The sequence below is a fragment of the Schistocerca americana genome, chromosome 5 (genome assembly GCF_021461395.2).
Source record: "Schistocerca americana isolate TAMUIC-IGC-003095 chromosome 5, iqSchAmer2.1, whole genome shotgun sequence".
Taxonomy (NCBI): Eukaryota; Metazoa; Arthropoda; class Insecta; order Orthoptera; family Acrididae; genus Schistocerca; species Schistocerca americana.
In genome coordinates, this window is record NC_060123.1 from 681,077,882 (window position 1) to 681,092,509 (window position 14,628).

General features: G+C 44.7%; 1 non-coding gene across 1 annotated transcript; it reads right to left on the minus strand.

Annotated features, from left to right (window-relative positions):
• Positions 1-14,198: 14,198 nt before the first annotated feature.
• Trnat-ugu lies at positions 14,199-14,270 on the minus strand. Its single transcript has one exon. It is a non-coding gene; the product is annotated as a tRNA-Thr (tRNA).
• Positions 14,271-14,628: the final 358 nt, after the last annotated feature.

A 14,628-nucleotide genomic window follows, 5' to 3' on the forward strand; every position in this document is an offset into this window, starting at 1 on the left:
CAAAACGTCGCCGTGATATAAGCTATTTACTTCACATAATTTCCTGCACAAACACAAGGCAGACGAAGCGTTTTCACATGTAACAGCGGCTAGCATCACACATTTCCTCTGTCACGCCATAGACACATCTCAGTTTCAATGGCGAGTAACAAGAACCTATACATGTCCTCGCAGCAGAAAAGCCCCAAAACACAACAGTGCACCACTGCGATACCAAACGCGAGGTCCCATCAAGTCGCTGCTGGGATCTCTCGCTGACCCTGCCCATAGCGTGCAGGCGTCGTACCACAGGCCTCATGGTAAACGTCAACAAGCCACTTCCGACCTTCCGAATGTCCACTCCACTGTCTCTTTACTCTCCCCGTTAACCACCTGACCACTGGCCTGAATCGCGGAAGGCAAAGATGGTGGCCCTATAATCGATGGCAGCGATGCCATTCTAAGTGCGAGAACACTGGCGCCAGCCGCGCCACGGCTCAGGCCCACGTATACTTGTGTATATCCTTTTTCTTAAAAAGTGAATTTGTGATTTTTAAATTGTTGTAAGTGGCAAAATCTCTTAGTAATGTTCCATTGTCTTTACATATTTGTTCTCCAAATGGACCTATAACATTTGTTACTGGGATATTTCCTATTCTGGCATTGAAATCACGCATCATAATAATCTGATCAATAGCAGTCAGAGTATTCTGTAATTCTTCATAGAAGCTTTCACACTCATCTTTTTTCCCTTCTTCAGGTGCATATACACTTATGAAGGTGACATTACCCCTTATCAGTTTCAGCCTAACTGTAAGTATTCTTACACTTACGTATGTACAATCTTGAATGTCTTTTTCCCATTTTTTATGCAGGAGTACTGCTACACCTTTCCTTTCTCTTTTATGTTGCTCAGCACCACTATAGAATATAATGTAAGCCCCTACATATTTATTTCCGCTTAGTTTCTTTTTAGTTTCTGTAAGTGCTACAGCATCAATATTGTTGTGTACATAGTTCCGCGTAGTCAGCGCGTTCACAACTTTCCCACTAGAGCGCACCCCGCTTAGCACAACAGCGCAGGCGCAGCGCTCGTCCGCCTCCACACTATGAGATGGCGCTGCCTTAGAAACGGACCAAATTCTGCTTCTGCCGATCCGCGTATTAATATGTAACGCAGCCAATGAGATTGCTGCTAACTTAGAACCTTTTCTCCTCACGGATCACAGTCGAGCAGTGATACCTGAACGCGCGAGTTATTATAACGAGTGTACAGACTTCCGATTAGTCAGTCTGCATTAGTCTGTATGAGTCTGCATTTGTCTGCACCAGTCTGTAACAGTCTACATTAGTCTGTACCAGTCTATAGTCAAGTTTAAGTCTGCGCCTAATAAGATTACCATATTCCTGTACATAACTATTAAGATAAATGAATAGACACTTTGTCAAGTATCAGAGATATGTGAGAATAAGATTAACGTACCAAGACCAAAGGAACTTCAGATTGTCAATTGTAAACAGCATCCAGAATCAAGTTAAGTAAGGTCCATGCTTTTTATTATTTTAATAAATGTGTGTGCAAATTAGTCAAGTTCTGTTCAAAGTTGGTCACCGTCGGTCTGCTACTCTAAGCGTGCAAATGGCATTTCTATCGTGTGACCTAACGGCAGAAGATAAACACGCCACGATAAGACCACGAGACATATTGCTGACACTCGCCTACTTAGCTAGAGCGACAAGTCAAATAATCTGATGGTGTGTGTACCGAAGGTCTTACAGTACGCACACCACAGATATTCATGTCGCTTAGTATATTTACTAATTGTATCTCCTTTTGGGAAGTTCGTCTCACATTCTGGGTTGCTGCTTTGATGTTTCTGTTCATCCATTTTGGTTTGGTTTGTCCTTTTTCATAGTCTTGTCATTTACCTTTGGGACCGTCCTGTTTCCGAGGCTCGTTTGGATACTGGGAGTTGTCTGTTTTCTGAGAGTTGCTTACCAGCCATCTGCTCAACCTCTGGGGGCGGCAGCTGTACAATTCGCCACTGCTGCCCTTACAATACGACGATCCTAGAGGGTGAGTGCGCTGTGTGGACGTCCCTAAATGTTCACATGACGACTGGTACCACCATCGTTCCACAGCTGATGCAGAATGTGCCACTTGTGTGCCAATTCGTGGATGTAGAAAACACGATATCTACAAAAAGAAAGTATACACATTTACATAGAAAGTCCCCCCCCCCCCCCCCCCCCACACCCCTCCGCCCTCGCCTCTGACGATTTCACGAAGCCGAAACAGAGTCAGCATCACATTTTTCGAAAACGTTCTGTAACATAAAGAAGTAAAATAGCAAATCTTTGTTTACAGACAACATGATATAAGGAGAATAGTGCTGTAGAAAGGAAATAGAAAAAAAAAAAAACGTTAAGGGAAAGAAGAAAATCGAATATTTCATATTAGGTCTAAAATTTGACAAATTACGTAACAGAACATTGATAAACGTTTATTAATTGCACATGACATACTGGAAGGCAGTAATTGTAGATGTGAGGTAAATATCAAAGAACCAAATGAATATCAGTTCGTAAAAATAAGGTATGTATTTAATTTTCCGGTTAATATTTGTATCAGTACTTCTATCAGTGTAAATACTATAACCTCAGAAATTGTTAGTACTATAATTCATAAATTCTTTATATTTTATATTTAATTGGACTGTGTAAAAATTGGGACTTTGTATTGGCGTTGATGGACGCGCAGTTGAGCGCCCCGCAAACCAAACATCATCATCATCATCATCATCTTTTGAGCCATCAGAGTAGATCTTTCGTGTCACAACTCTCCTCAAACAAATGGCTTAAACGGGCACGGACACAAACAAATAAACCTAAATCCATTCAAACAGTGAACGGAGAACTCAGCTATTCGTTGGTACTCGACTCAAAAGACTGTGCGAAGTATAGATGATCCACTGGCTGTATCGACATCGTACTGGAGGTAGTGCCATTCGGCAATCAGGATAATATCGGATAAACTAGACGCTCAGGGAACGTTCTCGATTACCACCTTCTGCGCCTGTGTGGGGATCAGCAGGTCCTTTGTACCCCTTCATGGGTTTCACAAATTGCCGATGCGCGGTTCAGACGGAGTCATCGATCCGACAGTTGTGTGCGTCACCTGTGCTTGCTTACGCAGAGGACCTATCGCAATCCGTGCGGCGTGTTTACATAATTCGATACGACCTCAATAACACAGACAGAAAGGGCCGTTTGTGGTTGTATAAATTGATTGTCAGTGGAATCAGTCCGTCGGTATTTCGATAACCCGATTACTGCGCGCTCTTTGAGAACAGAGGCCGACGCAGACAAATTATCTGCCATCCGTCGATGCAGCAGACTTGCTGTGCGACCGTTTTTACAGACGAGTGCCCGGAGAGACATCACTTTACGTTGCAAAATACGGACGATAAACTTGAAACTTTGCTCTGTATCAAAGCTAAATCGCTCAGGCAACAAAAAACAGTGCCAAAGTAAAGACCGAACCTCGTCTCTTGGGGAAATGGAAGTAAACCCGGTACCACTATACGTGTCGAAATGGGGTTTGTCAGTATTTAAGGACAAGAAGAATAACATTAACATCGAGCCGCTGGCAGATTTTGAGAAGGAGTTTGGTAATATGCACTGGTATGATACGTTTGCCGTTGTTAGGTAGTCTGGTATTAAGAAGGCACTACTATAATACGATTGTTTTCTTTTATCTTTTCTGTTCACAAGGAAAATTGAACTGCAATATACGATCTGTAATTGCCATCTACGGAATCATTATTTTTTCATTTTGTGCTTTTGTCCGCCTAAACATTTATTAATACGTTGTTGCCCATGCACAGATTGTTAGCGTGTACATAAAACTGTAGACGTTCAATAAAAATTTGAAACATTGCAATGTATGTAACGTTCAGCGAGAGAGACGAGCTTTGAAATGTTATCGACAAATCGCTAGGTAAAGAGGTAATAAAGAAGTTTGGTAAGACGTAGAGAGACTGACTACTGTCTTGTGTGAGCGAGGAAACGACGCGACTATAGTTGCAGTTACATAGACTGTGTTTTCGATGTAAAGCACGGACTCTTTAGTTAGCGAGGTTGTAGCTCGAGGTGATCCCTGTTATAATGTGAAAAGCTGCAACTTCAGAAACGTGAAGAGACCGTTTTGCTAAGTGGACTGCTTTGGCGCATGCTGCGAACTTTGAAGTTAAAATATGAATGTACTGAAATACTCCTCGTCATGGACTACCATCTCACGCAGATATTTAAAAAAATGGTTCAAATGGCTCTGAGCACTATGGGACTTAACATCTGAGGTCATCAGTCCCCTAGAACTTAGAACTACTTAAACCTAACTAACCTAAGGACATCACACACATCCATGCCCGAGGCAGGATTCGAACCTGCGACCGTAGCAGTCGCGGTGTTCCGGACTGAAGCGCCCAGAACCGCACGGCCACCGAAGCTGGCCGCAGATGTTTCACAGCTACCACATTTGCAGATGGGCATAAAGGGTTTACAAGTGAATTGGTTTTCACAACGACGGTGTGACGTGCTGATATTACTGCGAAACACAGTATTAAAGGGTCACTTTTTAGAAATGACGTAATTGTCTCCCATTGCAACGCAGAAGTTTGAAACTTGGCTCAGAGATGCCTGAAACATTTTTCTGTAACGGTGCAAATGCGTGGCGCCCTGTAACATCATCTTCGGGCTCGAAAACGCCTCAGACAGCAAGGTGTCGACACGTGCGAAAAGCAGGTGAGAGCTCAGAATTTCGTGTGGCGTGCGAGATGGGTTAGTGACGTCACATTATCAGATTTCACCACAGTTCTGCCCAACACCGCTGTAAACGTACCACTCAATAGGAAGTCGTCCCCCCCCCCCCTTTACGCCTCGGCGAAGGATGTCAGAACAGCGATGCCCAGCGTTGAAAACATGCAGTTTTGTATGGGTGGTCGACGAGAATATTTCAGACACACCAATAGTCAGAATCGACGTGAAAAGAACTCATGAGGTGGCGTAAAGGGCGTCAGTGAAACCACCCCTTCCCTTGCGACGTTGTTTCCCACACATTTTACTGTCGAAAACCAAATGCACAGTGGCGTAATCACGGTGGCAAGGGGGACGGGGAGCGTGGGGGTGGCGGGCGGACATTAACAAATACGTGAGTAAAACGACAAAGGGTCCCTCTGAGACCCAGAGTTCGGGAGTTACTTCGATAGACATCATGTTTTTTGTGTGTGTAAAGCTTGCTTGGTCTGCATCGTCGACTACAGATACTCCAGTCAACGAGAAGGCTGTAAATAACGCACTTTTCACTGCATCGCTGTTATGTCTGTTCATTTTTAAGAGCACAGTTGCAGCGGTAGTTCTTAATAAGTATTACACTTTTGCTTCATGTGTCGCCAACGTGGTAAGACTCGCCATTTCCCATAGCTGTTACTTCATCAGAAGTTAAGACTGTTAAGAAGCTCAACTCTCGTAAATCCGTTTGAAAAAGGTTTGTTTCGTAATTTTTTTTTGCTAAATTACCTTTACGACTTATCTTTATTTTACCTATCTCACGTAACTGAAATCTCAGATATACATTCATATACAGCACAATATGCTATTACTTTCTCTGGACGTGTTCTGCCGAGTGATTTCGTATGCCTGCAGGAGACAACAGGTGCATTTGGATTCCGAGTACAGAAGACGATCGACGAATACGCCAAAACATACAAGAACGTCATTATGGCGTCATCCAAATCTGGACAGCTGACTACAAAAACGTACAGCGAGTTTCTTAAAACATCTTTGAAGCCCTATGTTGGGAACAAAAGGTTTCTCCTCATCGTCGACTCCTGGGAAGGGGGCAAACACAACCAGAACTGTATGACGAGGTTTTCCAGGAGACGCACAACGTAACACCTGTACCCTCAAAGTTATTCCACCGAAGTGTACACCACTAGTGCAGCCCTGTGATGTTTATTTTAACAGACAGGTGAAAAATTTCATTAAATGCCTGCAAAATTGCGCCAAGTTAATCGAACAGGTTCGAGAGATTAATTCACGAGAAGATTGTATTAAAATTCACTCGATCGTTCACCATCAGTTATCATCTCGTGTTTTTCATAATATGATCCAATGCGCATGGTTCGCGTCAAAACTAACGCAGAAAGACACATCTTTAGAAATGTTAACGAGGTCTGCTTTTCGATAGATATCCTCAAAATTCGCTGCTCGTGTAAAAAATCTGCATTTATTAGATGCGCAAGTTGTTCAAACATCTTTTATTTCCAGTGTTTTTATGACAAATATCATAGTGGGTCTTGTGTAATTTAGGAATTCAGCGAAGAAAGATATCATTATTCATAGTCTTCACAATATGAATATTATTATTCCATGCACACAGTTTTCAATATACAATACGAACGAATATTTGAAGGAAATAATTTGGTTTGAAAAGTTGAAAATGTTGAAAGAACAAAAGTTTTCAATTTGAACGTCATTGTATTTTTTTTAATAAGGAAAAGCAAATAGATACTTTGAAAATACGAAGCATGAATTGTTACCAATACTGCATCGGCCACCGCGCCATTTAGTTCAGTGGGCGGACGAAGGGGTATTATTTATTGTAGGACTGAAAGTTTCGGATCGTTTTTCTCGTGAATGGCTGGCCATCTGGCCGTATGGCTGGGGCATTGTAACTCCATGGGGTAGTGCTGCAAACACGCGCCGTCCCACTCCGAACTTCATTTTCCAACCCTGACACTCCCCTTGTAAGTCGTTTCCGGACCAGGGACTTTTAACCTCATATTGTCGCATTTACCTCCTCAAGGACTACCACCTTAACGTTGGAGGGGAGGTTTGTGTGTATCAGTAGTCCACTGAGTTATGTTGGCGAGAGCTGTGCTCCTGGTAGGGTCACCTATGACTGACAGGTGAGTTGGTGAGATTCCAGTCCCCACAGGGGGCTCCTCTCTTGGGAGTATGTGGGTGGGAACCGCATGGGCCTTTAGCTCAGACAGTTGGAATTGCGTTGCAGTCTTCAAAACTATAGAAAACATTGAACTGACTACAACAGCAGGAGACAAGAAGAATCGCATCCCAGTGAAGAGTGTTGCAGCTCACGCCCTGATCGATGGACTTTCTGTATTTCTTGGATGTTCTCTTAATTTTAGCTTAGACATAAATGACATTACTTCCACTTACTTGTGTCAGGCTTCTTCTGTTTTCTTTCCTATCGGCCTCCCACCGAGCGAGGTGGCGCAGTGGTTAGCACACTGGACTCGCATTCGGGAGGACGACGGTTTAATCCTGCGTCCGGCCATGCTGATTTAGGTTTTCCGTGATTTCCCTAAATCGCTCTAGGCAAATGCCGGGATGATTCCTCTAAAAGGGCACGGCCGACTTCCTTCCCTGTCCTTCCCTTATCCGATGAGACTGATGACCTCGGTGTTTGGTCTCTTCCCCCAAACAACCAACTAACTATCGGCCTCCCAACTCTTACTCTTTCGACCACAATGGTATTAGGTTTCGAGGCCTGAGGGTGTCTTTCATTTCTCTTTTCTATTCTACAACAATCAAGGGACCCTGGAGTCTGCTCAGGCTGCGATACTTGTTTTGCAGAAACAAAACTCTGGGAAATGTCCGTCGAAATTTGAGAAATCAATCAGACCTCAAGGATTTCAATGCAGCTCTGCCAACAAACCCTACTCCCACACCCTAGAAGGCATGAGTTGTGAGACCCCTAGACAATGTATGACACACAGTGGATACAGGCTACAAAGTCAGTGGGAGAGGATGAAAAGCGAACATATTTCCGGCGCCTTTAAATAACCGGAATATGTGGGCTAAGGGAGATAAACCTAAAAGAAAATCCTGGTCCTCCTAGAAGGGTGTTTGTGAGGTCAACACGGATTGTTGCGAACCGGTTATAAGAAGTGGGACTACGGGCATAGACACCTCTAGCCTGCCTCCCACGCAAGCTACCGCATCGACGTGGACGGCTGGAAGATGGAATGACGAGCTGTGATCTTCAGCGATGAAAGCAGATTCTGCATGCACGCAAGCGATGATCGTTTGCGCGTACGACGTAGACCAGGTGAGCGCCGTCTCGTAGAGTGCATTCGTTCAACAAACATGGTCCGCGGTGTGATAAGCTACAACTCTCGTTCACCTTTGATGTTTCTAGAGGGGACGCAACCAGCGCTCGGTACGTGCAGAATGTTGTTTGACACCGTTTTGCAACAGAAAGGTGATGTGTGTGCCAACAGGATAATGCTTACCTGCACATTGCCCGTGAAACCCACTGTGCCCTGCAAGACGTGCAGCTACTTCCCTGGCCAGCACGTTCTCAATTGTTGCACCAATAGGATATGATGGGACGAGACGCGACTTGTGTGACTCGTCATCCAACAACTCCTTCAGAACTACGTGAAAGGGTAGTGCAGGCGTAGCGTAACTCATCCCAAGACAGTATTCGCCCTCTGTACGGTCGAGTGGACACCAGAGTCAGCTCCCGCATTGCCGCCCGGGGAGGCACACCACGCACTAATATGAGTGTTTCAAAAGGGGACGATACCTTGTGCCTCAGAATCGCTTGTGCTATTGATCTGCAAATCTAATCATTTCTTGTACTCCACATGCACTGTTGCAACGATAAATATTAAGTAAATTGGAAATCTCGATGGTGTACTATTTTTTTCCAGCAGTGTAGGAAAGGAAAAAACCGTTAAGGAGAAAAAAGAAATCGATTATTTCATGTAGTTGCTGTAGTGATCTTCAGTCCAGAGACTGGTTTGATGCAATTCTCCATGCTACCCTATCCTGTGCAAGCTTCTTCATCTCCCAGTACCTACTGCAACCTGCATCCTTCTGAATCTGCTTATAGTGTATTCACCTTTTGGTGTCCCTCTACAATTTTTACCCTCCACGCTGCCCTCCAATACTAAATTGGTGATCCCTTGCTGCCTCAGAATATGCGCTCCCAACCGATCCCTTCTTCTAGTCAAGTTGTGCCACAAATTTCTCTTCTCTCCAGTTCTATTCAATACCTCCTCATTAGTTACGCGATCTACCCATCTAATCTTCAGCATTCTTCTGTGGCACCACATTTCGAAAGCTTCTATTCTCTTCTTGTCTAATCTATTTATCGTCCACGGTTCACTTCCATACATGGCTATACTCCATACAAATACTTTCAGAAACGAATTCCTGAGATTTAAATCTGTACTAGATGTTAACTAATTTCTCTTCTTCACAAACGCTTTCCTTGCCATTGCTAGTCTAAATTTTATATCCTCTCTACTTCGACCATCATCAGTTATTTTGCTCCCCAAATAGCAAAACTCCTTTACTACTTTAAGCGTGTCATTTCCTAATGTAATTCCCGCAGCGTCACCCGATTTAATTCGACTACATTCCATTATCCTCGTTTTCCTTTTGTTGATGTTCATCTTATATCCTCCTTTCAAGACACTGTCCATTCCGTTCAGCTGCTCTTCCAGGTCCTTTGCTGTCTCTGACAGAATTATAATGTCATCGGCGAACCTCAAAGTTTTTACTTCTTCTCCATGGATTTTAATTCCTACTCCGAATTTTTCTTTTGTTTCCTTCACTGCTTGCTCAATATACAGACTGAATAACATCGGGGAGAGGCTACAACCCTGTCTCACTCCTTTCCCAATCACTGCTTCCCTTTCATGCCCCTCGACTCTTATAACTGCCATCTTGTTACAAATTGTAAATAGCCTTTCACACTCTGTATTTGACCCCTGCCACCTTCAGAATTTGAAAAAGTGTATTCCAGTCAACATTGTCAAAATCTTTCTCTAAGTCTACAAATGCTAGAAACGTAGGTTTGCCTTTCCTTAATCTAGTTTCTCAGATAAGTAGTAGGGTCAGTATTGCCTCACGTGTTCCAACATTTCTACGGAATCCAAACTGTTCTTCCCCGAGGGCGGCGTCTACCCGTTTTTCCATTCTTCTGTAAAGAATTCGTGTTAGTGATTATTTCATATTAGGGCTAAAAGTTGGGAAATTTCGTAACGAAACACTGATAAACGCTTATTAATTGCAGATGACTTACAGGAAGGCAGAGTGGCTCAAGGAACACTCCTCTGAGCTGCAAACATCCAACAGGCATCTGAACACCAATATGTAATCCTAATGTATATGTTTAGTTTTCCTGTTAATATCGCTGTCATTACTTTTATTAACGTAAATACTACAACCTGAATCGGTTACTGCTGCTACAATGCCTGATTAGGAAGAGTTAACTGGGTTTGAACGTGATGTTATAGTCGGCGGTCGAGCGATGGGACACAGAATTCCGAGGTGGCGATGAAGAGGGGATTTTCCCATACGACCATTTCACGATTGTACTGTGAATATCAGGAATCCGATAAAAACATCAAATCTCCGTGAGCCGTGGTAAAAATTGCTGTTTTGAAGAGCGCGCCGCAGCGCATAGTGTGAAGCAGTCGCCCTCCGTTTCTGGCGGTGGCGCCGCTGTGGCAATCACAGCATTGGTGTCTCCCTCTGGTGGGAAAGGCGAAAAGTTACCTGTTCACGTGCATTTAAGGGGCGCTATGAGCCCGCCAGTCGGTCACTTGGTCAGCCGGGTCAGTGTGGGGCAGTCAGTGTCTGTCTGTGGTCCGGAATGCTGGTATGTGTTAGGTCGACAGTCTGCTCGAGTTTGCTCGGACAAAGGTCGTTACTGGCGGTTGGATCGATCGGTTGGTCGGTCGCGCACTGAGACACAAGATGACTTGTCCGTCTTGAGCGTCGGCGCATGTGAGGTCGCCACGTGAGTCCAGTGGGCCGCGCCGCATAGAGAGCGGTAGTGGCTTCGCGGCCGACACGAGAGCGACAGGAGTCAACCCACGACATCGGTCTGACCGGTGAGAGCTGCGACACCGTGAGACGGGAGATCGGAGCGCCTTCCTGCGTCCGTTGAAGCGGCTGGCAGCAGAAGGTTCGGGAGAGCGTTTTGGGGGTGCTGCGCCAGGTCTTCGCCAGACATCGCAGTTTATTGGAAGTTAAGTGATTCGTAATATGTTGTTTCATTTACTTGTTAAATTGTACTTGTTTTCTTGGTCAGTCTCTCGTCCCCAGCTTGCTCGTCTGTCTCCCGTCCGCATTTGTTAGGCAGTTAGTGTCTGTTTGTCTGTCTGTCGGTCTGCCGTACGTTAATAGCTGCCTCTGTCATGTTTGTCGGATTCGGTGTTAACGAATTTATTGCTTGAACTGTAACGGCCGAATTCCTGAAATATGTTTTTATCTTGCCTATCATCTTGAGAGGCAGAATATGTGTAATATAGAGCATGTTTGGCCAACCTTGTATATTTTATGTGCGACTGCATTTCATGGGTTTTTATTTAAATGGTCATTTTAGTATATAAATTTGCGACCCTTCCACCGTAAGAGTTTGTTTTAAAGTCAAGTTGCACCTTCGGTCGCAAGTTAATCTTTTAATGTTAGTGTTTTGTACCATTTACATCCCGCCTATGGGGTGCATAGTTTATGTGCTTGTGTAAGTTGTTAAAATTTTTACTAATCCGGAGTGTTGCAGATTTGCACCCGTGTAGTCTTTCAGAGGTTGCTGTGAGCGGTCGTGACTACGGCCGTGTCAAAAGAAAGCGGCAAGGTTCTCAGCCCGAAATCTCACACAGCCCCCCCCCCAAAAAAAAGATGTTTTTTCTGCCTTTGAATAAATTGTAACTTGATATTTAGAGGGTGCTTTCTGATTATAATATTAAATCTGTTTTAAAAAGAAAAAGGTTTTTAGGAATAAAATTTCCATTTGTTGAAAGAAATTTGATTTGTTTTCATCAGTTATCCACTGGCAACTACTTCCACGCTCACATAGTGTGATTAAATGCGTTAATGTTCTTGATGAATCTCTAGTAAATAAAGTAAATTCTTAAGTAAAGGTTTTGAAAGTAAATTCACAGTTCACTCCGACATCGCTGCTGCCGGAAAAAGATCCTACAAGAACGGGACCAACGACGATTGAAGAGAATCGTTCAACGTGAGATTATTACTGCAGACTTCAATTCTGGGCCACCAACAAGAGTCAGCGTGCGAACCATTCAACGAAGTACCATAGATATGGGCTTCCGGAGCCGAAAGCCCACTCGTCTACCCTTGACGTCTGCACGACACAAAGCTTTACGCCTCGCCTGGGCCCATCAACACCGACATTGGACTGCTGATGACTGGAAACATATTGTTTGTCGGACGAGTCTCGTTTCAGATTCTATCTAGCTGATGGACGTATACGGGTATGGAGACAACCGAATGAATCCATAGAGCCTGCATGTCAGCAGGGAACTGTTCAAGCTGCTGGAGGCTCTGTAATGGCGTGGGGCGTGTGCAGTTGGTGTCACTCGTATGTAAGCATCCTGTCTCATCACCTGCATCCATTCATGTCCGACGGGCAATTCGAGCAGGACAATGCGACATCCCACACGTCCAGAATCGTTACAGAGTGGCTCCAGGAACACTCTTCTGACTTCAAACACTTCAGCTGGCCACTAAACTTCCTAGACATGAACATTATTGAGCATATCTCGGATGCCTAAGTGGCCCCAGCGGCCTGATTTCGTGGGGAGTTGCATGTTTCGTATTGCAGGTTATAGTCATATACCTGACACGACTCTGGATATAGTGCTACAAGAAATGTGATTCATCGGACGACGAAACACTTTTCAATCATCCATGGCCCAATCTCTATGATCCCCTGCCCGCTGCAGTCGCTGAAATTATATGCAACCAGGTAGGGGCCGTTTACTACAGAACCCCTGTGTGGTGAACAGTGAGCCCTGAAACACTTCTACTTGCAGCAGCACTGTGCTACAGATCGCTGCCTGTACTTCCACCTCCACGATCTCTGATGCGGCGTGGACGTCCAAAAATGGTTCAAATGGCTCTGAGCACTATGGGACTTAACATCTATGGTCATCAGTCCCCTAGAACTTAGAACTACTTAAACCTAACGAACCTAAGGACATCACACAACACCCAGTCATCACGAGGCAGAGAAAAATCCCTGACCCCGCCGGGAATCGAACCCGGGAACTCGGGCGCGGGAAGCGAGAACGCTACCGCACGACCACGAGCTGCGGACCTGGACGTCCAACACCATGTCACCTACATGTAGTTTCACCATATTTTAAACAATTTATGCAGCTTCTCACGACAGTAGCAAGTGAACAGACATTTCCGAGATGATCGTTTACAGGTGCAGGTGTAACTTTTCTGATTAAAAAAAAAACTCTTTTTTGTGCACACTGATCGGTTAAAACATTATGATCACTACCGCGTCGCCAGCACTATAAGATTTTGCATTTTGGTAATAAATAACTTGCGGGGACGTGACGAGGTAACAAAAGTATGTAAGCGGGGAGACACGGACGGGGGATCACCCTAACGAAAACATGGGCTGCAAATGGGGAAATCAGTTGAGATAAGTGACGTTGACAAAGAGTAGACATATTATTACGCAGAACTTGTGAACGAGAATCCCGAAAACAGCGAAGCAGATTGAATGTTCACATGCTAGTGTCATTAGCATCCTCAGAAAGAGGTAAAAGGACAGTGAAACTACCACTAGGAGCTAAATTGTTGGACATCAATGACTCTTCACAGAACGCAGGGTTCAGAGGCTTGTCTGCCCTGCAAAGTATGATAGATGGTGATCTATGGAATATCTGCTGGAAGAGCACAATGCTGGTGCACGCAAAAGTGTTTCGGAGCACACCGATCAACATACATAGCTGGACATGGAACTCCACAGCAGACCAGCCCTACGTGTTCACCTGTTGACCCAACGACATCGTCAATTACGGTTGCAGTGGGCACAAGGAGCATCGAGATTAGACCGTCGATCAATGGAAACGTGCCGACTCTTCGGGTGGATCACAGTTTCGTTATACTAGGTCAATGGTCGTCTCCATAAAAGCCTTCATAGACGTGAAAAGCGGCTCGAAACTTATAGCGCGCCATGGTAGGAACAGTATGTTATGCTATGGGAGACGTTGTCCTGCACTAGCATGGGACCCGTGGCAGTAATAGACGACACGCTGACAGCTGCGAACCACTTGCATCACTTCAAAATTAGAATTATATTAATACCTTCAGCTGCTGACGAGCATTGATGTATGTCAACGGGGACAGGTGAAAATGTGTGCCCCGACCGGGACTCGAACCCGGGATCTGCTTACATGGCAGACGCTCTATCCAGCTGAGCCACCGAAGGCACAGAGGACAGTGCGACTGCAAGGACTATCTCGCGCACGCCTGCCGTGAGACTCACATTCTCACCTTGTATGTCCACACACTACATTCGTAGTGTCCCACCCCAACACACTCATTACTCGTGGAAGACATTCTTATCAAGTCCCGTAAGTGTACGGGGAATATGTGTGCATCCGCATAGAAGAAGGTCACGGCCGGTATTGCCTGAACTATATACCTATATGGATATGGTGTCTGTTCTTTCGGACATGTCCGAAAGAACAGACACCATATCCAAATATGCTTGATGTATTCCTGACGCGATGTCATCTTTCAGCAGTATAACTACCCCTGTCTCGAAACCAGAACCGTGCTACATTG